We start from the raw sequence: 21,202 nt of genomic DNA, 5'->3' as shown, positions 1-21,202 counted from the left end.
GTGCGAAGCTGAGCTCAGCTAGCAGGACCTCATCCTTAGCCACCATTTGAATTTACAGGCATCAGCTATAGGGCTGATTAAGCAAGAATGCAAGAAAACTATAAAAGTCTTCAAATTTTTTGGGGTTACCTGGACCAGTGCCCATGAAAACACTGAACCACACCGAGCTCCCCTGTCCAGTACAGTCCAAGAAGTTTTAGAGTGGGTATATCCAGGATATGAACTGGAACGAGACATTTCTCCTATGAAAATGATGCGAATTATTGTCTCCGAAAGAGCCTTTTGTGGTCATGGTATCTCTTTCAAACAGCTTTGCAGCACTTCCCTTAATAAGCTGCTCTCCTCACTGCAAACGGAATAAGCCCTGGCTATTATTATCGGTTACGTTACTCACGTGGTATTTCCATGTCCCTTTCCTGCCCAGCAGCACCACCCTAAAGCAACACCTGCGTTATCCAGCGTCAGCTCAAACTAAACCACACTAAACCAAACCAAACTAAACCACAGAGCCCTTTGTATCACTTTCACGGTGAAGGACGTGTCCAAATGGATCCGTTCAGAGATGCTCTCCCCTCTGCCGAGCCACCCGCTTCCACAACCCCCGGAGTGCAGGAGGTCCCACCCAGGTGTGGTGGGACCGCAGCAGCACTCGGCTGCTGGGCACGCACGCAGCCCCCGCCCGGACACCCTGCAGGGAGAGCGGGCTCTTCGGCAGCAGCTTACTCTTAAGCAGCTTATGATTAAATCTGGCTGCTTTCCACCAGGTCCGTCCGTTCCCTTTGCAGTTTTATTTTCAAGCTTGTTTCTGCTTTGTTTCAACTATGCTTCCTATTAACTGACTGTGCGTTTTTACATTTTAAGTGAAAAAAAATTAATCATATATGAATACGTATCCCGTTGAGCAAAATAAAACGTTCCAGAGCAAGATGGATTGGAAATATGTTTAAATGAGATTTTAACAATGACTTTTATCATCAAGCAGCACATTTCAATTTACTGAAACGTAACGCTGATTTTGCATTTTATTTTATCGAAAAAGTTGCATTTTCATTGGCTACCAAACATTAAATTGCATTGATAAATACAGCCTTTACCCCCAGCTGAGCCTTCTGGCTGTGTGGGAGAAGCCACCATTTAAGTTGCAGCATAGCTAAACAGTCAGACTTGTTATCATATTTTGTAATGCAGTTGTGATTGATCTTTTTTAAATTCATTTGTGTGAAGTGCTGTTAGGATGGAAGAAAAATAGTCAGATCAAATGCATAAGGAAAGTTTGTAGAGTCACTTTCATTTTAAAAAGAAAACTACCTTAAACTTCTTGTGTTCACTCATATATATAGATTGTACAACATAAAACTGATGTAGTAACATATATTCAGCAGTGAAGGAATTGCACCAAGTAGTTTTGGTTACACCTCTTGCCATGTGCAGTGTAATACAGTGCAGCCTGGATAAACTTAGCTTAAGGTGGGTACAGAAATCATCAGAGACGTGCAAAGCTCAGGAAGAACGAATATATTCTGCTCCTCAGCAGCTGAGACACCACAACTGCTTCTGGCATCGGCTCATTCAGGTAACGAACACCTTTTCATTGTGCTGTGTACATACACACATCTAAATCACATCTACTAATGCCTTTGCAGAACAAAGCCAAACTTTGCTTCTTACTACATTCAAACTTGAATAAAAGGATTCTGGCCATCAGAAAATAGTATATTTGCAGTCAAAAGCTGATCAAACATTTCAACATCTCCAATTCCAAGTTAACCACCAGACATGGGACAGACCTTTTAAGTTTCCTCACAGCAAATACATATTGTTTAGTATTAAATAATTATGCCTATTGAATATAAGAATACAGACGTACACAGAAGACAGATTTAACTCTCAGGATGCAGTTTTGCTGTTTTAATCTGCTCTAACTGCACACTGCTTGCAAAAGGGGCATTCATGGGACTGACGTAAATTTTAAGAATGCATATACATTGTATGAAAAACAAACTGCTAAAATTAGATTTTTATTATACGCTTTTTTCCCCTTCTTCCTCATTAATTAAATGCACCTCTCCCTCACCCATGGAGCACTGCTCCTTGGAGCTTCCCAGAACAAGCTCTTTCAGTTTGGCTTATTGCCCATCCTGCATCACCTGAAGGACAATCTCTTCTCAAGCATCAGTGTCGTTATTTCAAAGCCATCCCAACTGCTATACTGCTGCCACTTCCCCCATTTCCAGCCCGTGAATTGACTTCCAAGCAGAAAACACCCTTGTGTGCGGCAGGTTGGATTTTATGCCCTTTCTCAGGCAGCTGGCCAGCACAGGAAGGGCAACTCGAATTAGCACAGTTAAAACCAGTAACAGATATAGGGCAACTCAGAATCAATTCAGGATGTAATTTCATTATTCATTTACTGTAATTGTGGGTTGCTGCCAAAAGGGATGCTCCTGTCTTCCCTCCCTACACCAGCCAGAAATTCCTCCCTCTCCTTCCCTTGCACCAGGTCGATGATTACGCAGTAACGTGGCAAGTCACATCTGCCTCCTGCCTCCTCAGTTGTTTTCTCCAGGACTAGTTTTCACTTGGATCAGTGAACTGACTGAGGAAGAGCCTCCTTCAGCTCCTTGTGTACCACCTTTTTTTCTACATCTGCCAAGTACAAAGACCTTGCTTTGAGATCTGATTGTCAGAAAGCAGGTTGTTTGGCAGTGTCAGCTCCTCAGCTGAATCACAGAGCGGATAAAGTCCGTGTTCACGACGCTGCCAGACGATACGCAGGGGCCTGCGCTTAGCTTCAAGACATGCTAAATCTAATCAATATACAAAATACAAGACAGAGCTCAGTTTGCTAATCTGAGTTGCCTTGTTGTAGGGTATTATTTCAGGATACAGAAGAAGTAAAGTTTCACCTCACCGCCTCTGAAAAGGGACATCAGACCCTCCAGCTCTCTTCTCCGCCCTGCTCCTCCATCCCCTTGCAGCCAGGACCCAAACCCTGCCTCAAGCAGCGTCTGGCGTGCCTGACCGCAACGTGAGCAGATTTAGTGCTGACTTCTTGCCAGGCCAGCTTTCTGCTGGTTTAGTGAACGGAATGAGCCTATCAGACGACCACATGAACATCAGGACCGGCTCGTGTAATGAGGACCAGACATGTAACGAGCTCCGGCATCAGCTCCAAATCCCACAGTCTAAGTTGAGGATCATGTACATACAACATACAGACAAGGCAAATATACAAATAAAGTAGTTAACTCACTACAATCTTCATGGTGCTCCCTGGATACAAGTAACCAGGGCTATAAATTAACATCTAGCATGCATCAGCATGGGCATTCATGTTACAAGTTTCTGAAATGGATAGAAGCCCTTTGATAAAACGGGTAATAATGTTTTATCTCAGAGAGGGTGGAAACAGATATGGGATGCAGCAAATGACCACATCTTCTTCCAGCCACTGTGAGCATCCTCCCTTATGAGTAACAGGAGCAGTTTGTAAACACCTGCATGAATACAACAGAAAATACCCCTTCAGCAGTAAATCGAGACTGCTCAGCGTGTCCGAGGCTATCGGCTCCCTGCAAGGTCCATCTGCCTGGGTACTGAGAAGGTAACTCCAGAGTTCACAGAATCACAGAACCAACCAGGTTGGAAGAGCCCTCTGGGATCCTTGAGTCCAACCGTTGCCCTGACACCACCATGGCAACTAGACCATGGCACTAAGTGCCATGTCCAGGCTTTTCTTAAACCCCTCCAGAGATGGTGACTCCACCACCTCCCTGGGCAGCCTGTTCACTGGGATGTACCTGTGCCAGACCCTGGCCCTTCCCTCAAGTGACACTGGGCACACGAGGGCTCCAAGTGACCTGTTCCTCAGAAGCAAACTGGGCCCCTTACAGTTGCTCTTTTAGGAAGCATTATCCTGTACAATAGGTTACACTGGAATGATCCTATGAAAGATACTAGTGGAAGATCTGCTTTTCAATAGAAAACACAACACACTTAGGCTAAATGCTGTAGTGTGACAAAAAGCCAGCAAATCTGGCTCATAGACACTCAATTTCAAGAAAAGAAACTAAAAAACGAGGCAACTCATGCTGTTTTCTAGGGAATGAAATCAGGAATTAATCTGTTGTAACCAAGTCTTCCTAAACTTGAGGGAAACCCACGTTTCATCACGAAACCCACGTGATGATTCAGTTTCATTCAGAACTAGAGTATTGAAACTAAATCATTTGTACTGAGATCTTCAGCTACTTTTGAAATAATATTAATTCCTGATTTAATTCCCTAGAAACCAGCATGAGACGAGGAGGACATACCACACGAAGGCAACAGTGAAGGGTAAAGCTGACTACACCAAAGTCTAAAACTAATTCCTTGAGTAAGAAGTACTAAGAGGAAGTTTCTCAGAAGCCTGTTCAAAGCCTCTTCTGCAGGTGAAGACAGCATGACAGACGTTGCAAGGTTTCCATTTAGGGGATCTGAATGCAATCGCAGAACAACGTAGGCTGGAAAGGATCTCTGGAGGTCATCTACCACAACCTCCTACTCCAAGCAGTAGTAATTTCAAAGCTGGATCCAGTTGCTCAGGGCCTCACAGATTTGAAAATCTCTAAGGATGTAGATTCCAGCATGACAAACCACCCTCATTGCAAAAATGGTTTCCTTTTACCCGATGGGAACTTCCCTTGCTGCAAGTGGAAGTTAGACGTATAAACCATGAGATTTTTAACCTGAAAATATCACACACCAGAATAAAAAGAAAAATGAAAATACAAAAGTAGTGACTGCTACAGCCACACATCAGCACTATTTAAAAATTCCCTTTCTAAAACTGTTTAATAATGAATAAGGAATCAAGTCAGGTAGTTCACGTTAAAGGCGTAGATGGAGCAGAAATTAATCTCCTGGTAGATTTTTCAGGGCAGATGTTAATATGTCAAAATAACAGGTTTAATATTAAATTGATCCCTGCCCCTGAAAAATACTCAATACTTTCCAGAATAAGAACACATGAAGAACTGCCCAGGACCAGTGCAAGATCCAGCCTGGTACAGTTCAAGAGCAAATGCCCAGGAAACAGCAAAAGAACAGCACCCAGTGACTCTTCCTTTCTGCTCCTACATCCACGCACACTTCAGGTGAGCATCAGTCTCTCTCAGGTCATGTACAAGCTTACTATCCAGTGCCCTGAAATGCTGCTGTTCTTTCCGAACACAGAGGTTATTTATTTTGTGCTCCACAAAAACTGGTGAGGCAGCCTTATGAGAAATCTAGTTTGGTGCCTCTCTCCTTCCCCGACAGTCACAAAAATTATGAACATCTTCACCTATTATACACAGAAAACTCTTTCACCCCAACATGACAAAAACAATATTCAATACAAAGTAACACACTCTGGAGGCTAAATCACAGACTAACTCTTTCTAACAGCCCGTTCCAACAGCTCTGAGCAGCCACAACTCTGCAGCAGTCAGCGTGTGCTGTCCAGAGAAGGACCTTCCCGATGCAAGGCCCTCGGCAAATGGCAAGCGTTAGAACATCAGCCCTGACCCTACAAAAGCCTGTTGGTAACACCTTCTCTAAAGACAGGCTAGCTTGCCAGCACTCACCTGGCAAGAAATTATCAAATATTTTTGCCTGGTTTTAGTATTTCCTTCCTGTAACATTACATGCACATTTCTCCATATTAACCTGTACAAAGAACTTAGTTTAAAGGCACTGCTGATGCAGTCATCTCAGAAATAAAATGAGAGCCCAAGTTAGTTCTGGATTGATTTTATTCACTCCAATATTACTTTTTTCCCCTCCCTCTGCAAGCTTCATTGCCTTATCCTTTTGGAAACAACAGGTATATTTACCTACCCCATGTCCAGTATTGCAGTGATACAGCCACGAATTCTAAAGAAACCCTTAAAAGAGATTTAAAATGTTCTGAAGAAGTACAGTCATACCACAAGATGCAATTAAGACAATATAAGTCAGGCGAATCGTGGTACTAATAGGTGCCAAACGCAATTGTACAGAATATCATCTCAGTTTAAGCCACCATCATGGAACCAAAGTGCAGATTCTCTTCTGAGCCTCCTCCACAGCAATTTCAGCTAATGAGTTTTAGCTGACTGGTGGAGAGGTCTAAGAGCACCCACAAAGCATAACACAATTAGTTATCTGTTAAGCCCCAGTAATCCAATTACTCTGGATCATACGTAATACTTTAAAAGTAAAATGATAATAACCCACCTCAGCACAGAATATTCCCTCACCATCTCAAGAGCCTGACTCAGTCTCGGGCACAGCCGTACCCTGCTCAGAAGCTGGTGTCCCCAGCAGCCACCAGCCTCTCCTGGGGAGCGAGGTCCCCCAGGCCACGTGCTCACGCCGCAGCTCAGCACACACTACAGCGGGTACAACGGAGGGGTGAGCTAGACAACACCAACAGATCCCATCGCTCCTCTCCCTACTCTTTCAACCTCCACATATCTCAAAGATTTGCAGATTGAGGTAGTATCTTTTATTTAACCAGCTGGAAATAACGACAAGCTTTTGTGAGCAGAAGCCCTTCTCCAGGTCAGGAGCAGACGGTAAATTGAAATACAACTCAAAGCACAATTCACCTGAGCAGTCCATGAGTTTAAGTAAGTGATATCTCTCTTTAAAATTAAGTAATGTTTAGCAAGGTGCTCTAAATCGGCCTAAACTGGCAAGAAATTAATTTTGTCAATGAATACACGAACACAACAAACCGCAGGTAATAAACCACAAATAAATAGCACTTGTACTTTGGAGCCACGTCCAGTTTCCATGAATCCAAGACCTGCTCCTTCAGTCTGTCCTTTTCTAAATCCTATGGAGCAATCCCAAAATAACACTACTGCCACTGGTAGGTGTTTTACTGTTGTAGTATTTCTGTAGTAGCCAAAGCTGGAACCACCTACCGCAACCGTAAGAATATGCCACCGTCCCAACGCACTGTCAGACCAAGAGGTCTGCTGTCACGGGAGTTTTAATACTCCAGTAACAACCCCGAAATACCAGCCGCAAGGCCAGGCTGTATGTTGTGATCTGTACAAACTGCATTTGACTTTACACTTTGTTGAGAAGTTGCACTGATTTTGCCCAATGAAAAATGACCAGAAGGGCAGTTTCAGCCTGCCAGGCTTCATAGCCCTGCTCCAACATTGGAAAGGATTTCTCTTACGAACAGAGCTCTACAGCTAAGCTTTCAAAGCCCTGTGAACAGTGTTCTGATGAAGTGTTAACTGCAGAATAAATCAGCCTAAATCCAGGGAATTGTTCCAACAGATTAAAACCTCAATGCCAAAGAGAAAGGAGGAGGTCCTGCTCCCACTTTATAAATATCTCACTTTGTTTTGAGCCTGCCACCCGCTACTTTCCTTTGGTGGTGTTAGTCCTTCTATCAGAGAGACAGTGAATAATGGGTTCATTTAAGCTCTGGGCTGCTAAGACTTTACATGTTTCCATCTTATCCTCTTCAAAGATATCTTTTTGAGCCTGAAGAGTTCTCATCTAGTTATCATTCTTCACAAGGAACTCATTTCACACCTTTGATCACTCTCGTCAACCTTTTCAGGATCTCTCCAAGTTTCGCTGGGTCTTTAAGAGCGATGAGACCAGTACTCAGGCAGCATTCACAACATGGGTCCACTCTGGGTTTACACAGCAGCGGGTTTCCTAGTTTGATCACTATTACTTTTCCACAAGCATCTAACCTTCAATTTGCTTTTCCAAACACTGAGACAATATTTTGACAGAACTGCCTACTGTAACCCCCAAATTTCATCTATGACTGGAAGCAAATTCAGAGCTCACCACTGTACACACACAGTGGGGGCTGTTCTCCAGGTAGATTACTTCACCCCACAGAATTTAAAATGCTATTTTACCACTCAGTGCCATAGGATTTTTCCATGTCTCCTCAAAGTTAACTCTTCTATTTACTATCATAAATAATTTATTTTTTATCAACAAACAAACATGATCACCTCTCTTCCATTTATTTTTCCAGCTTTGACTTCTCTGTGCTTTTGGCCTCCGCATCATTCTCTGGCAATGGCTAACACAGTGAAAACACCGTACAAAAGAAATCCTCCTTCTGTCCGATTCACAGGTAATTTTTTACTGGATGTCCCAACAGTCCTTAAGCTCTCAGAAATGCTGGTTATTCTTTACTCACCACCTGTGCCAGTCATGCTTTCATAAAGCTTCGTTACTCTTTTTGTCCTCCAAGTAGATCCTTTCCAAGGTGCAGAGTCCTAAACTGTTTAATGTTTCCTCCTCCTTCCTCTCATTCTACACCTTTGCTCTCCCTCATCACTTTTCTCTCCCTTTTCTAGTTCTCTTATACTCGAAGAATTTGCCAGAATAATGATGCTGATAACGAGCTCCAGTGTAGATTATGTCTAAGATTTTACTGCTCTATAGGACCATTTCTCACGCTTCCTCAGGGAGATATATCAGAGTTTCTCTTTAGAAATGTGCCTTAATACTTCCACCTATCTTCTACATAATGCCCTGCTTCCCCCACCACTCCCAGAACTGGGGATTTTGTTAAAAACACTTTTTATCACATCATTTTAAATCTAAGCTGCTCATACTCTTTCCCCTTGACATCAAGTTTTAATTTTTTTCTGAATTAGTCCTTTTAGGTACATTTTCTGCATTTGTGTATGAGCTACACTACGTTAGTGCCTGTTTGCAAAACAAAGAGAAAAGTGCCCATGCAGCACAGCAGTGAAGAACTCCTATAGCCCTCGACTTGTTCAATAGCCTCAGTCAGAAGGACGCAGTGGGGATCATTACAGGCTCAGGCGTTTGTCTTTTCAAAACAACACGTTGATCTGATTTAGTTTCAGTAGTTCATCCTAATCTATTTTTAGGCTGCACTCCTGGTTTTCTTGGACCCTTCAGGTAATGCTGCTTATGACGATAGTATTCAACACAGTAAAGTCAGAAGAGATCAGCTTCATTCGTCTGTCTGACCCTCCTGCCTAGCACAGGATAATGAATTTCTCTACGAAATTCCTTCGCCAAGCCATGCACGCTGGGACTGGGTGGTACCGTTTCTCTTGGGATCTTCTGAGTCAACACTGGGTAACTTTCCATTTTAACGGAGGGACCAACACTTTCCATCGCAGCACGATACCTCAGCACCTGATACACTCCTCCTGTTAAATATTCACCTCAGGCAGAGCTTACACATTTTGGTTTTCCTTCAAATGAAGCTGTAATCAGGAGAAACATGGGAAGAGGTAAGAGCTCCGAGGCCACCTCCCCCGCAATGACTCTGCAGCCAGCCCGGAGCACAACAGAGACTCTCCCCTCACCACCGCTGCCCCACACACAGATTGAAAGCTGTTTTCTACCTTTTATTACCCGATCGCCAGCAATAAAACTCATTGCTCTTCATCTAGCCACTGCACGAGAGAGAGTGCCAGCAAAGCTCCGTGCTGGGCCACCGCTGAACTGTGTTAACGCAGCGCTCAGAGGGAGAGGCAGCAGCTGTCAGCTTTGAGATGTGACTGCTTATCCCTTAAAAATGACGGGTACACAGGTATGCCAGTAAGAAAAGGATGGAACTTTCTAAAACAGCACAGAAACCACCGCAGCCCTTGTCTGTTTGGCCAATAAGAGACCTCCCCTCCTGCTGCAACCGTGCTCCGGGGCTGGGGGCCCAAGTTCCGGACCAGCCGCGGCGCAGCACCCCCGCTCCCCGCACCCGGGCTCTCCCTCCGCCTGTCATCCACACGGGTGCTCGAACCGTGCTGCAGGGATGCAGGGGCCAAGGGTGTGGAACGAGTCCCTTGATTTACGGAAAGGGCAGCACCAGTCTTGAAAGCTAAGGCCCCAGACTACGAAAAGCAATTTGGAGTCATTGCTGCTGGGAAGACCTGGGGTCCTCTTAAAAATGAAAAAGAAAATTTGAGCGTAGTGATTTATGATAGGATAAAAGTACTTCAGACTTCACTAAAGGAAACGTTTCAAGATCAGGATTTAAACTCTGTGAGCTTTTCCTTATTGAAAGCTTTGGCAATACTAAGACTGTATTCGCTTAAATCATTTTTTGGCCACAAGGTGACTGATGATGGCTTCTACATGAGCAGTTCATTTTAATGTGGAGACACGATAAAAATAGCAGCGTACGTGTCATGTTTACAATCAACCCAGCCCAGAATGACGTTTCAAGGCTAGAGATCTGAGAAAACATTAATACATCACATCAAAGAAATCAAACTACAGAAAAGCAAGATAGCTGCGTTACATCTCATTTCAGGCAACTACTTAGGTCACGAATTAAGCTTGCTGGTGCACATATTTCCAGCCATTTCAGTCTTTTTCCCCAACAACTGCTCCCTACCAACCAGAGAAAGGACAGAGCTTTATATTCCAGAGACCTCCATAAAAGGCCGAATAATACCGCTGCCTAAACAATTCTTATTTTATGAAGCACTGACAGTATTTCTCCTGCCTTTATGTAAAGTCTTAAATTCATATTCCTATTCTACTATGAATTTCTTCAAAGGTTACTATACCATACAATGAACTATATTCTGTTTCTTAATTTTTCCTTTTCTTTCTTTTTTTTTTTTTTTTTATTTAAAGAGGGCACAAGCTTCTCTGGCTGTTTCATAAAGAAGAATGATGCAATTAAAGTCAAGGGGAAAAAACCCAGTTATCTTGTGAAAGGCCAAAGGAAACACCTCCACTGTCCTTCTACTACTGACAAAAACAACGTCTAATGCTCAGTGAACGCCTCCTTCGTCTGTCTGAGAAATCCTGTGCAACACAATTTTAAAAGCAGGCGCCTGAAGGCTGCCTTGTGCTTGTTTTGCAACCTCAATAAAACACCTTTTAAATGAGGAAAAAATTGATGAAGTTTTTTTTCCAGACCAAACCAGCTTCTCAGGACAGACAGAAGAGCAGCTCAGCCTCCGCGCCGCAGCATCCCTGCGCACGCCGCGGAACAGCGGTGCCGGGCAGCGGGGCTGAGGGTGCTGCGTGCAGCTCAGCGGCAGGTGACACGAGCACAGCTCCCTGTCCCTTCCAAAGGCGCCTTCTGCTCCGCCTCACCGTGTTACAGACACCCAGCCCTTCTTCACCATCACAGCTCAAGTGTCCTCCAGCAATTCTGCTCCCTTTGGGATAGCACGGTTAACAAAAAGAAAGCAGGATGACGGACTTCTCTAAGAAGTCTTTAGGGGCAGTCATTCACTGCCAAGTAAAACTGTGATCAGTGAGGGAATGCAATTTTCTAACACCTAAAAACACCGCCAAAAATGGAACGCATTCATGTGGAACAGGCACAGGACCCCCCTCCTGAGTAACCAACTGGTGAGCTCTGCAAATTATTTTAAAGACATTTTTATATTGGTGAGAGTGGCGGCACACATATAATTATAGTGGCCTAGAATTACCCTTGAAAACACTTCATTTAGGCAATTACTATCAGGCATAACAATAAAAGCCATTTCTCACAGTGTAAACTGGATCACTATCAGAAGGGCTTGATGGTCTCATTATACCAGTGAAGCTTCTGTGGCACACACATGACCAGACAGCCCCGGCACCGAAGCTGCTGCTCCCCAGATTTCCAAGGGCTGCTGAAATACACGCGCACAAGAGCTATTATGTAGTTAATAATCCTCTATAACAGCAACTGTGAGGCTACCCAAAATTTGGGAATCATTGCCAACATTCCTATGCATTTGCAAAGAATTCATGAAGACAACATGGGAGTACACGTCACACAAAAGGTATCAATTCATATTCAACATGCATGAACAGGAAACAAAAAAAAAAACATGAAACAGCAAAAAGCATTTGCTAAGAAGGGTGCAAGACGTCTCCATCACTGTCTCGGTATGACTGCCTCACATCGGAGAGGGGCCAGAAAGGCTGCGTGCATCCATACCCAGTCAGGTCACCTTTATTTAAAAAAATAACAAACCACAGAACTTCCATTCACCACCCAAAGTATCGTTATTTCAGAAAGGAGGAATTTTTGGGGGAGGGGAATGGTGTTTCTTATCGCCACACTTCCACCACCTATGCTCTCCAGCATGCCACCGCAGGAGTTCAGAAGAACCAGGACACCCCCCACGGAAATCACGTCAGCAAAGGTCTCTGACTTCCTCGCAGGTTTGGGGTGGAAACCCGGAACGCAGGCTGGCTGCACGGCACGGAGCGCGGCAGTGAAGTCAATCACTCTTACGGCAAGTAACACCTCTGAGCAAGAACCACGCGCCCGAGACGGCTCCTCCGCTAGAGCACGCCCAGAGCAAAATTAGTCAGCAATTACTCGCACAAAGCCGTCTGGACACATATCCTCTTACCACATGCAATACATCCAGACAAGCGTATATTCAAATACAATTAATAACCTGCGCTAAAGGACAACAGAATCAACCTGGCTTTAAGCCCCAGTAGCTCCTTTTTTCAGGAGTGTTGCAGAATGGCAAGCATCACACTCAGCAATTTCACATAAATAGCCCTTTTGGGTGTAGAAGCCAGGAGAAATGCCGACAGTTTGCATTTTCTAAGATTTGGAACGCTACTGAAGAGCTCAGAGAGACAGTTTTTGTGAGCAAGAGAGATGACACAAGCACTGGGTGTTTCCTGAAGCCTGACTGGCAGCAGGACTTATCCTGCGTGTTGTTTGTGGCATTTTAGTAGAAGTTTAGAAAAACTTTGTGATCCCCTGAAATCACACTCAACTTGCATCAGCTCCTGCTTCACATGGTCAGCCCCACTACCGAGTCCTGATGCAGAACAGCCACAAGCTCCAAGACCATTTAAACAGTTACAAATGCACGAATTAAGTATCTAAAAGGTAACTAACACCTGGGTACAGCGGGTGCACTGGTTCTGCTCAGTGTGGTCAAAAGAATTTTTTTAAACCTTCACTCTCTACAGCAAGACCCCACGTACTGCAGAGTTCCCAGGCTGGGGTACGACTGAGTCACTACAGCACACAGACCACATCTCCACTCCTCCCTGGGGATGGAAGCCTCGCTTTTTTTTTTTAAAATGTATCAGTGAATAAATAAATAAATAGATAAATAAAAATTTAAACTGAAAGAGGGGAGATTTAGCTGAGATATGAGGAAGGAATTCTTCCCTGTGAGGGTGGTGAGACCCTGGCCCAGGTTGCCCAGAGAAGCTGTGGCTGCCCCCTCCCTGGCAGTGTTCAAGGCCAGGTTGGATGGGGCTTGGAGCAACCTGGTCTGGTGGAAGGTGTCCCTGCCCATGGCAGGGGGGTTGGAACTAGATGGCCTTTAAGGTCCCTTCCAACCCAAACCATCCTGTGATCAATAAAAACAACACTTAGCTCTCCAAAACCCCAAATTGCTTTAACCTCTTGGAGGCAGAAACAATCTGAACTTCTTCATTAATTCTTTTGTACAGGCAAAGCTGTAACCTCCTCTGTGCTTTTGTACTCACTCTGCTGGAAAATTCCAGCCCTTTTTGGAATTTAGACATTTGTGGTGAAACCTCTATGATGATGGGCCAGTAACTGACAAACTGATGGGCCAGTTGACAGTCCTAGGTTACTCCATGCTGACTCCGCAGCCACAGTCATTCAGTTCCACGACACAGTGGTACGAGCGAGCGTGGTACCAACCACAACACAGTGACAGACGTGGCAGTTGTAGCCAGGGCACAACGTTACCACCCAGTATTTGCAGACTGGCACAGGCGAGCACAAGGTGTCACCAAGGAGACATCTTGAGGGACAATCCTCTGAACAACCCCTCCTTCCTTTTGTTTCTTCCAACACCGTAACAGCAGCTACAGCATTTGCTTTATATAGGTACTAGACTGTGTAAAATGCTGAAGGATAATTTACCATCTTTTAAAGCAACGTCCTTGCTGCAAACCAGAGGCCAGCAGACCTGGAGATGCCACAGTTCAGCTCCCATCTCCAAGGCATTCCCAGATGCCCCACGCACCGAGATCTCACAGCAGCACGACCCTGCTCACCTCTGCAGGGACAGAACTGAGAGGCTGCTCCCTGCCAGGTGATCTGGCAAATCATCTCATTCACCAGCCAAACATGAACTGGATGGTACCTGCTGGGTGCTCCATCCATTTACTGCTAGAAGTAATCAAAAACATTTAGGGCACATGAGCTCTTTATTGACTTTTTTTTTTTTTAAAGCCCTCCTTTTCTGGAAGGAAACACACCAATCCAAGTCATTTAACCATATATTTACACCAACTGAGTTTTTCTTTTTGCCCATGCAAAGGTAGAAACACCTACACAAACCACAAAATCAGACCTTATTGGTTAAGCAATACATTTCAAATCTACCACAGCCAAAAGAAACTTAAAACCAGAAGCATCTGACTTCAGTTCTCCACACAAAGACAACCCAAAAACCCCTCAGCAGAAACCTGTTATTATGTACGACAACAGAACTGGTGAATCTGGATATGAATTTTCAAGAACACATCTGAAAAGCCTATTTTGTGAGAAAAATTTCATTAAAGACCTGTATCATTTGTGTTCAGGCAACTTAAACGTACACAAATCCCAAATAATTCTAGCTTTTTGCATAACGCTAGAAGGGCATCAGTAGCAAAATGTGTGAATTTCCAGTTACATGTTTTTGAAATATTTATGATGTAATTGTTCCTAATAAATTAGAATAAAGTCCATATATAGGATAAAAAGGAATACTGGAGCCCTATTGATTTACAGAAACGCACTAAAAATCCCTCCTTGTTCGCCGTCTTTGTTTAAGAAATTTCAGATATCAGCCCATGGTCAGATTGTTTTCCTGCCTCAGCACAGTGAAAACATCCAAGAAGCAGTCACAAAATTGATCGAATTAGTACCTAGGTGCAATTCATACGCCAAGTCATACTGATCTAACTACAGCGCCAAATGCATGCCAATTTGAAATAAAAAGTGCAAGTCTGTGCACAGACAAGTACACGGCCTTCAGTCTAGACTGCAGCTGAGCCTGTAAGGTCACAATTTCAATCAGCAGCAGCAAGCATAGAAATAGCACTTACCCAACTGAATTGATTCTAATTAAATCCACACATTTGGATACTGTCAGTACAGCAACACTAAATCAGCATTAATTTATAATTCGTTGGGTTCATTTCCAGCCAGATCTGTTTCCAGACAGATTCACCGCGTGGCAGCGGGAGCGCCGGAGGGGAGCACCAGCCAGGGCTGCGAGGACGGGCAGAGCCTCTCCCTCCGCAGGGACGTTCACGGGCCCGTGTTTGTAGCAGTGATGAAACCCCGATGAAGGTAACGTTCAGAGAGCTACAGAACTCTGAGCCACAGGGCGAACGGGAAAGGAAAGGCCTCGCCTGAAAACAGCCGACAGAGGGTGGGCATAAATGGTCGATTTTCACAGGGAGGGAGACTGCCCGGAGCCTTCTGCAGTGCTCTGCTGCACGCTGGATCCATACATGATCAGGAAAAGGGGCCAAGGAGCAGAGTGAAAGTCTCCTGAGGATATGAGCTGTTCTGACAGTGAAGAGAAGGGCTGACTGAAGACCCGCAGAAAAACCCTACGAGACTGAATAATTGGGAAATAAAAGAACAGATGAAATTCCGTGCAAATAAAGTAGCAGTCTGAAGAAAAACGATCCTAATTTCACGTAGAGAGTGATGTGCTCCAAACTGATCGTTAACATTCAGAGTCTTGCTGGAGTCACGACAGACTGACAAAAGCATCAGCTCACTGTCATTCAACACATAAAAAAATAAACCTAATGTTAGGAGATGATTAGTATTTAAACCAGCATAGAAAGCTATGGAATGTCCGCAGCTCAAGTGCTGGATGTGGCACCTCTTCCTTCATTTCAAGAGGACATAATGGAAGGGGAAAATATTTTTAAAAAGGAAACAAGGTTTGAAAAGATGAATAATGAGGAATAATCCATTAGGCCAGGGTTCTTCTGCCTGGAAACAGAGATTACTGCAGTGACATATGACAGAAGCCCAAAAATCATCAGTTGCATGGAGAAGGTAAACAGAGATCAGTTGTTCACTGTTTCCAAACAATACAAAAGCTTAATTTCCCATCCTAAGCAACAGGAAATTAAGCTAGCAGCTGTCAAGTTCAAAAGAAAACAAACAGAGGTAGTCAGCACCTACAACACTATTTTGTGCTCTGGAAGGTCTCCCCAGGGATGCGTCACTGCTGTACATTTAACTGGACTGGAGACGTGGGCAAGGTAACAGAAGAAAGATAGATTAAACATTAACAACATAAATGCAAACATCTACCTCTTGGCATCCTACAGCTGACAAGAGACAAGAGGGCTATCAGACAAAGGTTTATATAATTCGCCCTCACCTTATGCTCTTCTCTTTTTGGTCACTGCCAGGAAAGAACAGCGGACTAGGTGGTTCCAACTGATTCTGTGGCTGTTCTTACACTGCAAAAATCAATTACAGCTCGTGCTCCTCAGCCCTTCTTTGAACTCGTTCAACTTGCTTACCTGGCAAAAGCTGATCTGGGGAGATGGGGACACAGAGGGGCTGGATTAGTGCCCTGCTGATTTAACAAACTGAACTGGTTCAGGAAAATATCCAGTAAACGCTGGACGTGGTACGAGACAGGGCAAGAACAGGACCAGCCCTTCTGCATCCCAAACCGGTCACTAGATCAGTTTAAGATGTAACACGCAGCTTCACCACGAAAACACAGACGAAAAGGAAGCAGCAGATTGTCTATATCCTCGGTTCAGACACACAGAGAAAAGCCACAATTCCAGCTCTTGTGGGAAAAAAAAGGGCTCGTTTCACATTTTTAATCCATCTGGTAATTACGAATAGAGTCTGGTTTATACATGACTGAATAGTAAAGGTTGCTTTAAAATTAAACATCACATTTAAAACCTCTACTGTATTTATACTATGTAAAGTAAGGAACACCCCTTTGGCAACCTGAAACCCACTGTAAATACAGAAAGGCATCCAAGTCTGGTAAGGACGACAGCCAAAGGAAACAAAAGCTATTCCTTCCCATGCTTCCCACAGCATCAATGTGATTGCTACGTTAAATGGTGCTACATCAGTCACAGAAGCCAAGGGGATACGACCAGATAGAAAGAGGTGAATGATCAATAAGAATATATTATTAAAAATCCAGCAAGTCTCATTTACAACTCAGAATTTATGAGAACAGAACCAAGTGAGATTATTAAAATCTCTCATCAACTCTGACTGGCACGGTAGAGGGCACGGTCACCCAGTCATTCCCACGTCAGGACCAAATTACAACTGTTTAATAACCGACCTGATCAGGCCAGAATACTGAGAATTCCCGCGGAAAAGCAATACAGAATTTTATTATTCCTCACAAACCACATTCATGAGAAAATCAGACCACTGAGATGCACCAAGACACATATCAGGAACATGTTCTTCACCGTTACACAGAGAACGAGTAGCAAAGCACTCCTCTGTTCTCCTTTAACTGTCGCGGATTAAACCAGGCTGTAATAACTACGAACACAGTCAGTCTTCACCAGCACTGCGCAGCTCTCCACCACGCGGCTTAAGAGTCAGACGCGGCAGAGGCATGTTTACTTATATCCAAGATACAGCTGACAGATGATGAGCACAAGATAAACCCTGATAATGGAGGGTTATGGTGTCAGCACTGCCTACAGAAATAGAACTCACTGCGTGTTTGGCTTTACGTTTTTCCAGGAAGCAACAGTGGTGGCAACCCAGCTGAGCTATTATTTGTGAGAATGACAATTAAATAATTACAAATTAAAATCCCTATTCTGTTACACATGAAAACTGAACCCCCCAAAAAATTTTAAAGCTGATTTGCTTTCTCCTATTTATTTTTTTTGTGCTTAGACTATATTATGACCATAATTTTTTGAGCTTCTTACCGAAAATACCATACCTACACATTACTGCTTTGCTGTAACGTTTACCTTGAGCATGCAACAGAGGAATGTTTAAGGAAACTGTCCTAGAAGCACCTTTAAGAAAATTTCCTAGTATATCTTTAAGGGACCAAAATATATGTTCGTAATAAAGCCTCTGAAATCTAAATGTACCACTACACTTACGCTTTCCAATAAAAAACATTACAGATCCTGTCATGTATGACTACTGTGAAACATGAGCTGCAAACGGAAGCCCTGGAGGATTTCTGAAGGTGATCTGAGATTAGGAAAATGCAAATTAAACAGGTTTGTTAATTTCAATTAGTTTTTAACCTTAGATACAAAATGAGTAGCTAGGAATATAATTACAGCCTCCAATAATGCTGCTTCCAGCAGGTGTTTAATTTTCATTTTATAACATTTCCAGCTTCTACATTTGCAAACATCTCAATGCAAGCCAAGTACAGCCAGCACTAAGTTTTTGCCTTCAAGGCAGACAGTTTCAGTGCCTCATGTACCACACACAAGCTAAATTTCAAAATTCCAAACAAATAAATGAAACTGGACAGTCACTGCCAGTCCTGAGGCCTAGTGATTGCCTTGCTTCTTCAGGAGTCTACCCCCAATTCAGTAAGACACACACGCTTGGTAAGCTCTGCTCCACTAGTCCAAGTAAATTATTTTGCCAGAAAAGCTCCAAGCCGATTTTAAACTCAGCTCTTAGACTTTATGTTACCTTTTGACTTTTCACCATAGACTGATACACTAGGGCTAAACATAGTTTGACCAGCTGCAGGATCTGGAAGATGTCTTCTTGTTGCTATAGAAAAGGAAAGACAGAAGCTAAAGCAATAAGCCACCAAGTCCTCCTCCACGAACATGGGAGGCTCACAAGCGTGCCTGGCACAGGAAGCAGAAGTGGATTCTTCTCTGCTTGTAACCCCCGTCTTCCCATCACCTCAGGACTGAAGCACAAAAACTCTTCTGGGCTTCCCAGATGCGACGCCCTGACGCTTACCAGACCTTTCCTGTTCTCCGGAGCAAACACGCATGTGACCGAGTCGCCCCAGTTCTGCTACAAGCTTTGACCATGACTCACGTGCTGTGACTGCACTGGATCACAACTCCATCACGCACCGGTTCCAGACTCCTCGGACTTGCGAGGAATCAAAAACCGGCTCAGACACCAGGCTCTCAATCGGCAATGCAACGCCCCAAGGCATGGCCACTGAGCCAGCTGACGGCGCTCCCAACACCTCCTGGGAAGCCACTGGCAGTGCTACACAGCGTCATTTGTTTTGGAACGCTGCATTTTCCGCGCCAGACTTTATAACGGTGACTTTTAAGACAGTAGAAGCATCTGGCTTTGCTACAATGTTTTGAATGACGCCCCATGACTTACATTACATGTAAAAAAAGAAACGGCCATTGACCTAAAGCGATGATGCAAAACAACAGAAAAATCTGTGCAATCCATTCCTTTCCCATCCACATACTGACGAGACTGTTCTAAATTAAAAGACCGTTTTCGTTGTCCAAAGTAAATAATATAACTGAGAATTCTGAGATCTGAATACCAGAAAGAAAAGCTCCAGATGAGAGCAAGCAGAGAGCCCAGAGCGCTCCAGGCCGTTATTTACATGAAAAAATTCACCTCCGCAATAAGAGCAGGGGCAGTTCGAGGTGTTTCTCCCGTCCCCCAGCGAAGCCCGCTATGACGAGGGATCATTTCCTAAACCAGCTCCCCGAGGGAGCGGCACTGCCCTCCGGCATCTCATTACGGCAGAGGAGCCAGCGGAGCCCTCCCTCAGCGGCGGCCGCTCGGCGGCAGCGACCGCTCGGGCCCTGCGGGCTGCGGCCGCCGCCGCGGGACCCACCCGGGGAACGGGACCCGCCCGGGGAACCCCCGCTATGCAACCGGTCACCGGCGGCGCCCCGGGGGCGGCGGGCGGCAGCGGCAGCCGCGGGGCGCAGGGCTCGGCGGCACAGACGGTGCCGGCCGGCGCGGCCGCCGCAACCCGCTGACCCCGGCCCGCCCGCCCTCCGCCTCCGCCGCACCGGCTCCCGCGGAGCCGCCGCGCGGCACCTGCTACCAAGGAACAGCCAAGCGCCTCGGGGGACGCGCGGGGCCGCCCCAGGGGTGTCCGAAGACGCTGCCGGGCGGCGCCCGAGCCCGCGGGCGGTGACGGGGCTCACCTGGGCAGCAGGTACCTCCGCAGCTCCGGCCGCCGCGGCATGGGGGGCGGTCTGCGCCTGCGCGCCGCGCCGCGGGGCCCGCACATGCGCGGGGCCGCCCGGGCGCCGGGACTACAAACACGATGGCGGGGGGCGGGGGCGGGCACTATTGTGACCGTGGTTCCTCTCGCCCCGCCCTCCGCCCGCAGCGCTGAGCCCCGGCCCCGCCCCGCCCCGCCCCGGCGGGAGGCGGTGCCGCTCCCCGCGGCCGATCCTTCCGTCAGGCGGCGCGGCCGCGGCTCCTCGGCGGGGCCTACCGCAGCCGGGCCCAGTCCTTGCCTGCGGCCTGTTCGCCTCGGCCCCCGCGCTCCCGGCGCTTGAGAAGGCTCCCCGGTCGGCTCGGCGCGCTGCCGGGCCACCGAAGCCCAGCCAAAGCTTGCCCACAGCTCCCGTCGTGAGCGCGGGCCGGGGCAGCGCAGGGAGCCGGGGCTCGGGCTGCCGGGGCCAGGGGCAGGCGAATCGCGAGGCGGGGGAGCGCGCCTGCAGCAGCCCTTGGGGCCGCCCCAAAGCCTGGAACGCCTCTCGCGGCGGTTTGGGGGTTTATTCCTCACTCCAGGCTTAGACTGAACTCTGGGCAGCCCCAAACAAACGCGCTTGTTCCCCCCCGCACTGGAGGGTCGGGCAATGTGCAGGCGTGGATGGCGGGGGAGCCCTCCCCGAGGTCACGGCGGTCCCGCCGCCCCTGTCGCCGCTGTCTGGCTGCGGGGCCACGCTCCTTCCGTGAGGGCAGCCCCCCGCTGGGACAGCCGGGCCTGCGCGACACCCGGCACGCCCAGCTGCACCCCCAAGCACTGCGGGTGCTACCCTCTGCCTCCTGCTGCCTTTGCTCCCCTCTTCAGGAGCGTCTCGAAGTGGAAACACTTGGCTCCCAGGATAGTGTGGCATCGCCAGTGCCTCTCACCTTACCCTTGGTAGGGTCCTGCCCACAACGTTTAAAAACAAGCTATTGCCCAAACTTAATCGATATTCTGGTTTCTGGTGCCACCCAGTGGTCCCACGTACTGCTGCTAACTCAGTTCTTAAATAATTGAAGGCTGTTAGTGAACAGCGGTGGAGGAGGGGAGGCAGAGAG

The 21,202-nt window shown here is 46.2% G+C and overlaps 1 protein-coding gene across 1 annotated transcript in view; it reads right to left on the bottom strand.

Moving 5' to 3' along the window:
• The window catches only part of NDRG3 (NDRG family member 3), a 58,807-nt gene extending 38,642 nt beyond the window's left edge, over nt 1-20,165 (bottom strand). Inside the window, exon 1 of the mRNA XM_068419588.1 lies at nt 20,092-20,165. The gene's annotated coding sequence lies outside the window, so the exon portion shown is untranslated. The remainder of the gene's footprint in view (nt 1-20,091) is intronic.
• Between the last annotated feature and the right edge of the window lie 1,037 nt (nt 20,166-21,202).

This window comes from Nyctibius grandis, chromosome 28, assembly GCF_013368605.1.
Source record: "Nyctibius grandis isolate bNycGra1 chromosome 28, bNycGra1.pri, whole genome shotgun sequence".
In the NCBI taxonomy this organism is placed as follows: Eukaryota; Metazoa; Chordata; class Aves; order Nyctibiiformes; family Nyctibiidae; genus Nyctibius; species Nyctibius grandis.
Note: the sequence above shows the minus strand (reverse complement) of the source record. Positions and strands in the feature narration are given on the sequence as shown.